This window comes from Melozone crissalis, unplaced genomic scaffold, assembly GCF_028551555.1.
Source record: "Melozone crissalis strain CALT ecotype California unplaced genomic scaffold, PUWL_Pcris_2 ptg000088l_1, whole genome shotgun sequence".
Taxonomy (NCBI): Eukaryota; Metazoa; Chordata; class Aves; order Passeriformes; family Passerellidae; genus Melozone; species Melozone crissalis.
In genome coordinates, this window is record NW_026535865.1 from 5,274,333 (window position 1) to 5,287,994 (window position 13,662).

Sequence of the window (13,662 nt, forward strand, 5' to 3'; positions counted from 1 at the left end):
GGGCATGAGCCTGGCAGGACCTGATGACCTTGCCATGAATTAGTCACAGCACAAAGAATGTAGATTGGTGCTGGGGTAAGAGAAGACGTTACAGCCTTGCTGGTGCCTGGCCTTGGACGTGCGGCTGCAAGAGATTTTCCTTCAGGACACAAATCTGGAAGGCACTGCTCTCACTTGGTCCAGGCAAAGCAGAAATTTGGAGGAAATATGAAAAGAATGAGAGCCGAAGCTGTAAACAACATCTTACGGAAAATGCTGAGGGGCGCCCAAGTCCTTGGATACCTAATTCCCTTAAGATCCTAGAAAGGAAACCCAGGGTAAAGGAACAACCCCAATTCTCCCAGCCTGGCTGCAGAGCAGAGGGGCTCCAGGTCTCTGTATCACAAAGAAAAGCCATTTTACAGCAGTTCACAAGGGATGAGACGTGCATAGGCACTGCCTGTTTTCCTGAGAGCTGCAGACTCTTCTTTTAGGGCTGCTGGGCAGGAGTTTGGACTCAAGTCCTTTCCCTGCATTCTAACTAGTGATGCTGTCCAGCAAATTCAGTTGAGGCTTCAGAAATATGATTTTCAAAGGGATCCAAGTGATGAACACAAGCTGTACCTGTCTAGCCCAAACTGTCTCAAGCCTGATCTACTCATTCAAAAGATTCTTTTGAAATGTTTGGCTTATTTTGAGTAGAGAGCTGGGAACTCTCTGTGTCCATGGCACATTCATTCTCCCTGGCTTTTCCACCTGGGGAGACTCCTCTGCCTCACTCATTTGCATTCAAGATTTGTTTCAGTGGAAGAGGGGATCGGACAGATTTTTTTCATGGAGAAATTCTGGGGATGAACTTAGAATCCACAACAAGAAAGGTCACTGTTTGATTTAATTATTTTATGTTGTTTTCCACCCCGTTCTCGGAGCAGCCCTCGCCGCTCAGTAATTAGCAGTGGAGTGGAGGGGGAGCGCGCTGGACTTTGGCCCCATCTGACCTGATCCATACAACATTTCTGATTAATGCACCTGGTCACATGGCAGCTGTCAGCGACTTGTTGCTGGGCATCCAGAGGTTTCCAAGGGAACCGCTCCCTCTCCTGCCGATGCTCCTCAACAAGTGAGGAGGGAGAGCCGCGGTTGGGTCCCGACGCCAGCCGGACAGAGGATGGGAGCAAAGGTGTGCGGAGGAACACCCGAAACAGAAAGAACTCGCGTGGAGTTCGGTGATGCTGCTCGGGCAGAGCCCTGCGGGGCGTGCTCGGCTCCTCCAGCCGTGAGCGCCTTTGGCTCAGCCCTGCCGGCCGTGAGTGCCTTTGGCTCAGCCCTGCGGGCCGTGAGCCGCCTTTGGCTCAGCCCTGCGGGCCGTGAGTGCCTTTGGCTCAGCCTGCGGGCCGTGAGTGCCTTTGGCTCAGCCCTGCGGGCCCTGAGCCGCCTTAGGCTCAGCCTGCGGGCCGTGAGTGCCTTTGGCTCAGCCTGCGGGCCGTGAGTGCCTTCGACTCAGCCCTGCGGGCCGTGAGTGCCTTTGACTCAGCCCTGCGGGCCCTGAGTGCCTTTGGCTCGGCCCTGCGGGCCCTGAGCCGCCTTTGGCTCAGCCTTGCGGGCCCTGAGTGCCTTTGGCTCGGCCCTGCGGGCCCTGAGCCGCCTTTGGCTCAGCCCTGCCGGCCCTGAGTGCCTTTGGCTCAGCCTTGCGGGCCCTGAGTGCCTTTGGCTCAGCCCTGCCGGCCCTGAGCGCCTTTGGCTCAGCCCTGCCGGCCCTGAGCGCCTTTGGCTCGGCCCTGCGGGCCCTGAGCCGCCTTTGGCTCAGCCCTGCCGGCCGTGAGTGCCTTTGGCTCAGCCCTGCCGGCCCTGAGCTGTCTTTGGCTCAGCCCTGCCGGCCGCCGCTCACCCATCCCAGCCCACGCACCCCGCACACGCCCGTCCGAGCAAACCACGAACTCAACAACGGCTCCAGAGCAGAGATGCTCCATGGGAGTTCTGCAAGAGGAGCTGGAGGCCACATTTGAGACCCTTTTCCTGAGGTGTGTTTCAAAAGTCTCTTACAATCACAGAGGCCTCGGTGGAAGCTTTCCACCTCTGCACGCACGGATCCAGCCTACCTGCATCCTTTGCAGGCTGGCACAGAGCTCCCACGCACACCAATCTCCTCTCCCTCCCCCAAATCCCTTTCCCTGCACATGCAGCTCTGCCCACACGCAGGCGGGGCAGCCTCCACACGCAGCAGCTCCTCGCACCTCCCTCCACAGTCCCTGCCTGTGGAGGTGCTACCTGCAGGCATCAGGCTCTGATCAGCCCTGGAGTGATTCCTGCCTGTTTGCACACACAGCAGAGAGCCACGCACAAGTTGGGAAAGACCTCCAATATCACTGAGTCCAGCTGTTAACTCAGTACTGCCAAATCTACCTACAAACCTTCCAGTGCAAAGGGAAACTGAGGCACAGGCAGTCTCTGTAACCTCTCTGCAGTGCAGAGAGTACTCAGAGCCACAGCTTTGAGCACAGCAGGAGGAGGCTGCAGGACAGAGGATCACAGAGTGGTTTGGGTTGGAAGGAACCTTTAAGATCACCCAGTTCCATCCCCTGCCACAGGCAGGGACACCTTCCACTGAACCATTTACATGAAGGGAAGAGAAAGATTCAGTCTGGTTCCTCTACTTTGTAACTTAGTAATACATCAGAACGTTTCATGCAGGAGGTGTGTCCGACTGAGGAGAAACGTTATTTGGACTAAGACCAAAGGATTTACAAGAGGAGTGTCCTGGGTTTGGTTTGGGTAATGCTAATTTTCATTCTAGTAGCTGGAGGCACGACCAAAACTGCCTGTGAGACAGTGTTAAGTGAAGGAAAGTACAACTCCAGGAGGGGCAGAGAAGGCTACAAATGAACAGCAGCTCGTTAGAGTCGAGGTCTGGACAGGCTCAGGCGCTGCTGCGGAGCTGAGCTCCCCCTCCACGCTCAGATTACGCCTGCGAAAGGACAAGCAAGGGGTGTTTGTGTGGAATAACCCACTTTTAATGAGGCGTCTGCCAAAGGCACAATCAAGGAGCGGCAGAGTCGCTGACGCCTCGGGGGAGTGGGGATGTCTCTTTATCTCGGTGCCGCATTGAACCCCGTGTGCCTGTGCTTGAACTGGTGACATTGAGACCATCACGGACATAATGAGGAGGAAGAGGTCGCTCCGAGGCGTGTGCCTGGCCTTGGCGGGGTTTGTGCTCACAGCTCCCGCAGGAGACGCTCGGCTGCTGCAGCACTTGAAAGGAGAATATTGTAAAAAACAAAGCCCATGCAAACAGAGCAAACAAGGAGCTTGAGAACTGGATCTGTCAGGGACTAGGGTAGCTTGTAAAGAGAGGTTAAGGGAAAAAAATTAAATAAATAAAAACAAGCTGAAGAGCAAACAAGAGCACTGGAGGCAATATTTCCACAAGCATTAAAAGTAGAACCTGTGCTCCATTTTCAGAAGTGCTTTTAACACACAGAAGTCATAATCACATGTCCTTCCAATAAAATCTGTGATTCTACTTCCCTCAGGTATTTTAGATGCTGCTTCTCTCAACACAGGGAGTCAGTGCCCCAGTGAAATTACCAGGCCAGTTTAAAACAAACAAAAAGAATTGGTTTTTCACACAGAACATAATTAAATCTTGGACTCGTTTGCCACAGGATATCTTGTAGCCTGAAAATATAAATAGGTTCAAAAGGTTTTGGACAAGATTACGGAGGTTTGGTCTATCAGTGATGATTACACCAAATAGTTTGGATGCAACATCCAAGCAGACCCCACAGATTGCTGGAAGCTACAAAACTGCAGCTGGGAGAAGCCTTATTCCTTATACAGCCTTGTGACCTGTCCTGGGTATCTTCCTCTGGTCACATCCAGGCCCAACACACTGGGACAAGGACGTGTCTCCTGTGGAGCAGTCAGACCATGTTTATAGTGCTCCCTGCACCCCACTCCAACTCAAACACCCAAGCCTTGTTTTAGATGAAAATAATGGAAAATAAACCCCTTGTGAGGCGCTGCAGCGTGTGCTCTGCTAGAGAGCAGTCTTATTCATTAAGGGAATGGTCTTGTATGCATTTGGGCCTGTTATCAGTGACACTCCAAAGGGAAATGGACTACTTAAACCTATTATATCACTGCTTTATTCACCGTGTGCTGCCATTTACCTCCTACATGACGCTGGGCTCTAATAGCACCAGTTCTGAGAAAGCCTGCACATTAGCCACAAGCAGCTCATTAATCCACTGTTTTCATTCTTGCAAAAAAATGGGCTCCAACCACATGAGAGCTCAGATGCCGAATGCTCAGCCAGAACCAAAACAGCTCTGTTGTGCCAGCAGTTCTGAGGTAGCCCCAAACAGAACAGCACTTCCAGCTGATGGAGCACAAAGGGGGATCCTTGGGCTTGGAGGAACGAGGGCTGTGCAACCAGGGAACGGGACAAAGCTGTCAGCCAGCAGCTGCTGTGGGGAGACGTGGAAAATCCAATTCCTGGAGGCTCCAAGCCAGGTCTGTGTGGTGTTCACTGGGATGCAGCTCCATCCCAGGATATCAATTGTCCCAGGCAGAAGGAAAAAAATGAAAGGCATGTCTTGAACTCCAGCACAGGGAGTCCATGAGCAGGCTGGGGACTGGCAGAATTAATTCCGAGCAGGTACAATGAGCTCTTCCTCGAGAGCCCTTGAGGAAAATGAAAGGCCCCGTGTGCCAGCCCCAGGCACAGCCCGGGGAGTCCTTTGGCCGCTCCGCAAACACGCAGGGGTTGTGGCACAAAGCAGCTGCCACATCTGTTCCATCAGGGACAAGAGCCCTGTAAGGGCCTGGCCTTTCTCTCCCGAGCCTGCTCCTGCTCTGTGCTGAGGAGCCAAGCTGCTCCATCTCCTGGCTGCTGCATTCCCTGACCCAGCTCCTCTCCATCCAGGGCAGAGCTCCTGCAGGGCTGCGTGGGTGTCTCCAAACAGGATTATTGCTGCTGAAATGTCCAAGGCCAACAAATGAACCCTTAACTGGAAGATGGACAGGAGCTCACATGAAAACAACTGCTCATCCATGTGGGAGTAATAGAACATCTGTGTTCACAAACGAGGCACAAACCAGGAACAAGGGGCAACACTTCTTCATGAATGAGACTTCAGGAATCTGAGTTCTGTTCTTCTGGTCACTTTTTCCTGTCTTATTTATCCTGCCAGCTCTGTTCCTCTCACATATCTCTCCCAAAACCATCAGGGTGCACAGAATGTAGAATATCCTGAGTTGGAAGGACCCGCATGGATCATCAAGTCCAATTCCTGAAAGTGTTGCTTTATTTGAGCTTAGTGAAAAATGTAAGCAGGGAAATCAGACTTAGAGGTGAGCAGTTGAGTTTATTTCTGCTCTTGGGTGAGGACATGAGTGAAACAGGAGGCAAGAGGTAGAGGGCTGCTGGTGGTGCCAGAATTCCTGCCTGGCTGGGCTCAGTCCTGCTCAGGAGAACTGACAGCCCCACCATGCACACTGCCCAGGAAGACTGAGGTAGATAAAATCCCCCCTGCCAAAAGGAAATGTGATTCCAGGACCCTGCACCCTCCCTGCTCCAATGTGCCTGTGCAGAACAGCTCTCAATGAGCAGGGAGCTGAGAGGCACTTACAGAGGCATTTAGTCTCACACGAAACGTTCTCCTGGGGCACGAGGGGGATGGAGCAAGGCCGGGCAGACTCCTCTCATCCAGCTCCACTGAAATCAATACATGGTTAGGCAGCAACTCCAGCCCTTAATATTCCACCTCTGCCCAGTACCATGTTTGTGTTGAACAAGGAAGATCTAGGCTAGACATGGGGAAAAATTCTTTGCAGGGATGGGAATAATATATCCTGCAACAATCACTTTACCCAGCTACAGACCTGCAGAGCCCTGAGCAGTGTGGGTGCCAGGCCCCAGCTCCAGGCTGTCTCTGCCCCTTTCCAGCTGAAGCTGCCGTGCCAAGCGCCCCCACAAACAAGCTGCAAACCCCTCTCCCCACCTCCTGCCTCTCCCTGCCCCACCTGAGGCCGTGTTTTCTCTCGTGATGCTTCTAATGAAACTAAGTGGCTGCAAGCAGAAAGTTTCCACTTCCCGCCTCGGGGCTGATTAGCGCGGAGCTGCCTCCGGCAGCGTCCGGGCTGGACGGGAACCCTCGGGGGAGGGATGCAGCCGTGCTCCGTGCCCTCTGCTCAGCGAGCGCCATTAGAGCACCGACTGCCCAGCCTGGCAACTGAGAGAGCAGGACCTCGCTGCTCTGCCTGCTGGGGCCGAGGTCTCTGGAAAACACGGGCTGGTGCGTGGATGGATGATATCCTCCAGTCCTTGGCACAGAGTTGCAGCAGCAGAACCGAGAGAGGAGGAAGTGAAGTTCTTTTATCAGGCATGCTGCAACAATCTTGGCTGGTGCTGCTCAAGGAGAGCTGGTCTCACCTACTATTTTTGCGTGTGCTTAGTGCTGTCAGGAGACACTTCCCTGCATCCCTGGTGGATGGAGACTGTTTGTGTCCTGAGGGGGTAAAAGGGGCAGGTGCCAGGTGCTGCTCCATCTCTCCATCGCTGAACAGGGCTGGCCAATGCCACATGCCCTCTCTTGCTCTTGGGCAACACTCCCACACCTCAGAGTCCCTGGCAGTTCCTGGAAATGTGGGCTGAAACAGAAGGCTTGGGTTGCCCTGCGATCACCTTTGGGATGGGAGGGGAAAGTAAACAAAATTCTGCTCAGCACTGCAGAGACCAACTGCTCCAGCGTTGCCTGGCAGATGGGGCCCAAGAGGGAGACCATCTGTTTGTGAGTGAAGCCCTAAACTTCTCCCTGTGAGATCCTGGGCTGAAGAGATCCAACAGAGTTCAGTGGGTGCAGAGCCACAGGGGAGCAGCAGTGACCTGGAGGGTTCCTTCAGTTCTTGGTGGGCAACTTCCAGAGCTGAGCCAGGGCTTGGACCTTGAGTCTGTGAGCTGTTGGATTCCTGAGCGTTCCCATTCCTTACATTCATTTTTTCTCTCTCTCTCTCCACATCTCCACCCTCTTTTCCTCTTGGCAGTCCTTCCCATGTTCGTGCAGTGCTGTGGAGCAGTCTGTGTTCCCTGCTGCAGAGCTGGGCAGGGGCTGTGTGCTTCACAGCTGGCACAGCTCTGCCCTCTGCCACCCTCCTTGTGCCACAGAGCCCACCTGGCCGTGCCAAGGCCACCTGCCCAATCCCTGGCTGCTGACACTCCCCCTGGCTCCTGCAGCACGTCCCAGTGATGCCAGCAGGGGTTAAAAAGAGGCACACTGGGGAGGTTGGGGAAATGCTGTCAGACCTAAGGGCAGGGGCTGGCATCTCAGAGACAAGGGGATGGCATCCAGGGAAAGCTGGAGAAGGAAAGAGCAATTTGCTGCTAGTCAGCATGTCTGGGGAGCTGGGAACAGATTGCACTGAAGCCATAATAACACCTTGAACAGCAGGGTGGTCGTTCCCAGCCGGCCTCGTGCTGGGCTCGGGCTCTCTCATTTCTTCCCCCCTGCAGCCAGGGAATCTGAGGCACTGGGGTGGCACAGGTGACCCAGGCAGGGAAGAGCAGAGCTGCCACAGCCTCCTGGCTCTCCTTCTGCCCCAGCTCCATCCTCCTTGGCTGGGGAGTGGGAAGGCGCTGGAGCTCTTGGCTTAATTAGAAGTAACAGCTGAAGCACTTGAGAAACAAAAGCTCCTTTCTGTCTCTGCCCCACTTTTACTTGGGAGCCAGGGGTGGGGAGCAAATTGCTTGAAAGCCAGAAAGCGCCCTGGATCTTGTCACCATGGCTGCACAGGCACAGCCTCCTGTTATCTCCAGAGGAACAAAACCCTCCTCCCACCCTCCCTTGTCTCAGCTGGAGCTGATAAAAGGAGAAGAAATAAACAAAACAAATAATAGTAGTAATAAGAATAGAAAAATACCCCAGCCCAAACCAGCAAATAAATATTCAGAGAATGAAGCGATCTTCTGCAGAACACATTATTTTCTGCAGTGGATTTTGGGTTGTTGGAGAGGACTCCAATGAGTATTTCAGGTTATAGAGGCCATCTCAGGAATACTGGGATTTACACAGTCACAACTCAGGAGCATCCCAGATGATGCCATTTGCTGGAGAATAACAATCTCTACCTATATCCACATAATTGTATCATTCTGATTTATTTTTATACGTGGATGTCTGCACTAATAACATGATCAGATATAACTTTTATGTCTTCTTGTTTGGAACCCACAATGATCACACTCCTAAGCTGTCAGCAAGAGCTGTATTCCTGCCTCTTCTGCTTCTGGGTCACCCCATGTGCAGGGACAGAGAGTGTTGTGCAAATGCTCCCTGAGCTCTGGCAGCCTTGGGGATGTCACCATTCCCTGGGGAGCCTGGGCAGTGCCCACCACCCTCTGGGGGAAGAACCTTTTCCTAATATCCCACCTAACCTTCCCCTAACAGACAACACATTTTTGTGCTACCACGGTTAAACTGCTTTTGGTACCTGGGCACCTCCAGTCTCCACTGCAGTGTGGGCTTTAGAATGTAAATCAGAATGCAAACCAAAGAGGGCTGTTGCTGTTTTTGTTGTGTTCTCACAACTAAACAGCTAAAAATACACCAAATAGTATAGCTGTAAAGCAGTGAAAACTAGCAACCATATATTTGTATTTTGAGAGAAATTAGGGCTATTATGGTTGCTCCAGACGGGCTTCCTACAGGAACTGGGTGGGTAATTTCACTGGGTGCTTCATGCACCAGAGCTCTGCCCATCTGCTGAAGGGAACATACCTTTTAACAACATGTCTCGTTTTGGCTCCGTGCCTTCAGGGCCACCTCCCTACAACAGGCACTATTTCAGTGCTTAATTACATTTACTGTTAAAAAGGACAACTTATTTTTAGTGCCTGTCTTTCCAGTATCAGCTGGTGGCCATGGAATATTCAGCTGCCTGTGTGTGCCCATGGGAAGCAGCGTGTTTCAATCAGCCTGGGAATTATGTAGGCCATTGGAGTTGATGGCCCAGGGTAGCTCTAAGCTGTCTTGTATTTAAAAAAAAAAAAATTATTCATGTGTGAACAAACAAATGAAGGGGAATAGGAACAACTGATACTATAGCTTAACCTAGTTTCCCCCTTTTGGCACTGGCTGGCACACTCAGTGCTTTGGCTCACCTACTTTTTTACTATCAGTAGTAGAAATTATGACACTTGCAATTTTGGCATGCAAATTATGACTTTGTAATACAATGAACATTTTTCTTAAGTATTGTTTTTGTTTACAGCTTTTTTTCGCAACTGCAAAAGAATATCAAGCTGTCCTTCCAAAAAACTGAATTAAATAGCTGATTATCTCTTTCCACTTTTCCACACCCACAATTTACCCCACTAGTTTTTGGCCCAATGTAGCAAAGTGGGACCTGTAAAAGTCCAGTCTGGGGCACAAAAGACCATTCATTTATTCCTGGGAGACTCGAAGGGGTGGACTCTTATTTTTAAACTTACCTGCCCTTCCTTTGCATATGGATTTACCTGGATAAATTCATTTAGACCATGACAACAGCTCGCTGAAAAGATCAGGCTCTGGCTGATAGCTCTGAGCACGCTGCTCTTGTGTCCTCCCATGGCCAGATAAACATGAACATCTACATTGCCACTGTAAAAACAGCAATGAGGATATTAATGAAACTGGGGGGAGAACTGGGACAAGGCCCCAGTGCTCACATCCTCCTGGATAACTCTCCCCAGGACCCCTCTCCGAAGGCAGACACTCGGATGGCTTTGAGAACCTGAGCTAATTATGAGGGAGCTGCTGGCATTTCCCCAAACACACCCATCCATAAAGAAGCCAGTGTAGGATTTCACCGCACACCAGGTGCTCGGGCCAGGAATGGACTTTTGGGGAACTTATGAGGGGAAAGAAATCGGGCAATGCTGGGGATTGCAACTCAGGTCATGGAATCATGGAATCATGGAATACCCTGAGTTGGAAGGGTCCCCCAAGGATCATCCATCCAACTCCAGGCCCTGCACAGGACACAGGAAGGTCCCCTTGAGCCTTCTTTTCACCAGGCTGAGCCCTCTCAGCTCCCTCAGCTGCTCCTGGTGCTCCAGACCCTTCCCCAGCTCTGCTCCCTTCCCTGGACACCCTCAACATCCTTCTCGTCCTGAGGGGTCCAAACCTTGTCCCCCCTTTGTCTCATAACCAGTGATGGCCAAAGCCCAATTTCCCAGGGGCACATGGCTGTGGTGTGGCAGAGCTTGTTGTGCCCAGGCAGTGCGTGACCCCTCTGTCCCCTGCTGACCACGCCACCCGTTTTATGCCCCAGCATCTCGTGCTGGGTGAGTGTGTGCCCCTCCACACACCCCGAGGTCCCAGCACCCAGCAACTCCCAGCATCTGTGCCACTTGCTTGGCCTCTTTTCCTTTGTGCTGCTCCCCTCCGCCGTCGTGTGACAGCCATTGTGTGGTCCCCGCCGCACAAAAGCCAGCCTGACCTAATTTAAATCAGCGCTATTGAAGCCGTCCTTGTTTTATCTCCCGGCACAAGGGCTGCGCTCCCCGTTTCAGAGGCAGGAGAAATGAATGGCTAATTGGGGGGGCATTGTGCGCGGCAGCAGCGTCGTCTCCCGGCCCTGATTGTCGGCTCTGCTGCTCAGGGTGCTTCCAGCTCCCCTCTTGGAGCAGCCACGCAGGGTTTGGGAGTGGAGGGAGGAGAAGGGGAGAATGGGGCTGTGCAGCCAGCGTGGCGTGCCAGGGAAACAAAGCTGAGCATGGCTGCGGTGAGAGCTGGGGGAGGGCTCCTCGCTCAGAAAGGGCAGATGCTGGTGATAATAGAAGAGAACATCCAGCCTTCCCCTCCAAATGAGCCCCCGGTTCGTTTTTCCCTGCCACAGCCCTTCCTGGTGCTCTGGGGATCATCCATGGGGAGCGGGTGAGGCCCAGGCATGCAGTGCCACACGGGTGGGCAGTGCTGGCAGCAAGAAAGTGGGGTAGGTCACGGACTGGAAGGGAGAATGCTGCAGGATCTTTGTCCTGTGGGCAAAGTTTGAGCCGTCCCTGACAATGGATCTTTGTCAGAAAGGCCAGACCATCCCCGGGAGCCATTCCAGCAAGCAGCAAGCAGCAGGAAGAGGGCCCCAAAGCCAGCGCTGCCCACACGAGGAGCATCCAGAGCCCACAGCTCGGTGTGGTGCTGCCAGAACCAGGCACCACCACGGGATCCAGGTGGGTTTGGGAGCTCACACCAACATCTTCCACGGAATTCCTGCCTCTGCCTCCCACAGGTACCTTCCAAGAGCTCCCTCGCTGGCGCTGTTTGTTCTGTGGCGCCTCTCTCCACCATGGCCGGGCTGAAAAAGGGCTGCAGAAGAAAACAAAACCCAAAGCGTTCCAATCTTCCCATGGATGGTCTGGGGTCACTCACAGATCCACTTCCCCCTGCTCGAGGGACGGAACCTTGCCCCAAGCTATTGATCAGCTCTGCCCCAGCACACTCAGCTGATGCTCAGTGCAAAGGTTGTAACCAATCCTCTCTGCAGCTCTGCCAGCTGCAGGCAAAAAGGGTTTCAATCCAGGATGTTTAACAACAACACGAAGCAAACAACTCCTGAGACCGGGTTTGTCACGGACTTGGATGTAACATTATAATCCTTATCATAAATCAGATCAGAATAAAGCACTGGCAAGCCCTGAAGTTGAAGGACAAGTGACAACCTCTTGTCTACTCCTTTTGGCCCCAAATCAAAAGATCAGCTACAAAATTGTAAAATGAAATTGAAAATTAAAAGTTGATTTTATTAAGAGCAAGTGTTATTAAAAGTGAGGTTCTTTTTGCTTTCATCTGAGTTTATGATTCATTTCTCCCTTCTGAGCTTTTCTCTGCAGCCAGCAGAGCATAAAATACACTTTCAACAAAGAAAACAAAACAGGAAAACATAATTCTCATGTTACCACCTGATTCCAAGGGCTGAGGTTTTACCAAAAAGAGAAGGATTGCCATTAAATAAGTTGTTAACATTGCAGTAGGGTAAGAGGAACAAACTTAAAATTATCTGTGATTGTCAACTCTTGACTGAGGGTGGTGAGGCCCTGGAATGGAATTCTCAGAGCAGCTGCCCCGGGATCCCTGAAAGTGTGCAAGGCCAGGTTGGATGGGATATGGAGCATCCTGGGACAGTGGAAGCTGTCCCTGCTCATGGCAGGGCGTGGAATGATGAGATTTAAAGTCCTTCCAATTCAAACCAGTCTGGCATCTTGTCAATCTGTGATTGTCAACAGGTCTGCCCTTGGAGCCTTTCCTCTTCCAGCCCCTGTCCCCTGGGCCAGGCGGGTCCTGTCCCTCCCGGGCGGCTCTCCAGGGAGCTCCACTCCCTGTCGCCACTATTCTACCGACATCTGGTGGCAGCTGCCTTAGGGAAAAGCGACATTTCTTCAGCAGCGCCCTGCGCCCCCTCAGCGGGAACCTCCCTGTGGGGCTGTGTCGTCTCTGAGGGGACCCCCGAAACACTGCCCGGGACACGCACCTCAGTCCTCTCCTGAGACAAGCGGGCCTCTGGGAGCTCCAATCAGTCACTGATAATAATCACTGTGTGTCCCGCGCGGCGCTCCTCAGGGTTTGCAGGTTTATTTTGAGGTCGCCGTGAGGGAGGTTCACGTCCCCTCAGTCGCCATGGTGGGAACATGGGCCATCAGTGGGCAAACGCTTCCATAGCGGGTTTCCGTAGTGTAGCGGTTATCACGTTCGCCTCACACGCGAAAGGTCCCCGGTTCGATCCCGGGCGGAAACACCTGTTTTTCCTTCACCTCGGAGTGGGTTTTTTTTTGTGTCTGTTCATTTCCTTGTTGTTTTGGAGGGGGAGCTTAAGTTTTTGGTTTGGTTTTTTCTTTTGTGTTGTTTTTTTTTATTCTGAGTTATTTGTTTATTTCCCCGCCGTCTCCTCGCGACTCGGGATCTCCACCGGGAGTCGGGAGGAGAAGTAACCGGCAGCACGCGCCTCCCGGAGGGGCTCAAGTGGGCAAAGCGCAGCCGGGCGCGCGCTCCGCGTGCCGGTGCATCTCAATTCGGTTCGGATCAGTGAGAAACGGGGAAAAAAAAATATAATGACGAAGAAAAAAACAAAGTTGCGTTGGCCGGGAATCGAACCCGGGTCAACTGCTTGGAAGGCAGCTATGCTAACCACTATACCACCAACGCTCGCTGATTACACCTTCCCCGGCTTCCCTCAGGACGATCACCCATCGGGACACAACCATTCTGCTGTAGCAGGGAGCAAAGTACAACGAAAGATGAGAATGTTTCCACAGCCGCTCCACGACGGCAATAAATGCTGAATTTGGGGCCAATCTCTGAGGGAGAAAAGGATCTTTTCTCCGTGCTTTTTATTACCCTGTATCAGCCTCAATTCTCTCTGTGCCCACCCTCTCCAAGAAGGTATTGCACGGACTGCCCAGGGAGGCGGCAGACTCACCGTCCCTGGAGGTGTGTAAGGACAGACTTAGCTCCACGGTCTGGATGACAAAGTGACTATCGGCCACAGGTTGGACTGGATGGCCTCAGAGAGCTTTTCCGACACCTAATGTGTTCATTTTCTAACAGTTCCCTACTCCCGCACGCATCTCCCCCCCGCTAGAGGCACTGGTTCCTCCCGTGCTGCCCGGGCGCGCTCCCGCCGCCGCGCGCGCGCGCTCCCGCCACTTCC

General features: G+C 52.7%; 2 non-coding genes across 2 annotated transcripts; one reads left to right on the plus strand and one right to left on the minus strand.

Moving 5' to 3' along the window:
• Nucleotides 1–12,677: 12,677 nt before the first annotated feature.
• TRNAV-CAC (transfer RNA valine (anticodon CAC)) lies at nt 12,678–12,750 on the plus strand. The gene has a single exon. It is a non-coding gene; the product is annotated as a tRNA-Val (tRNA).
• Nucleotides 12,751–13,085: 335 nt separating this feature from the next.
• Nucleotides 13,086–13,157, minus strand: TRNAG-UCC (transfer RNA glycine (anticodon UCC)). The gene has a single exon. It is a non-coding gene; the product is annotated as a tRNA-Gly (tRNA).
• Nucleotides 13,158–13,662: the final 505 nt, after the last annotated feature.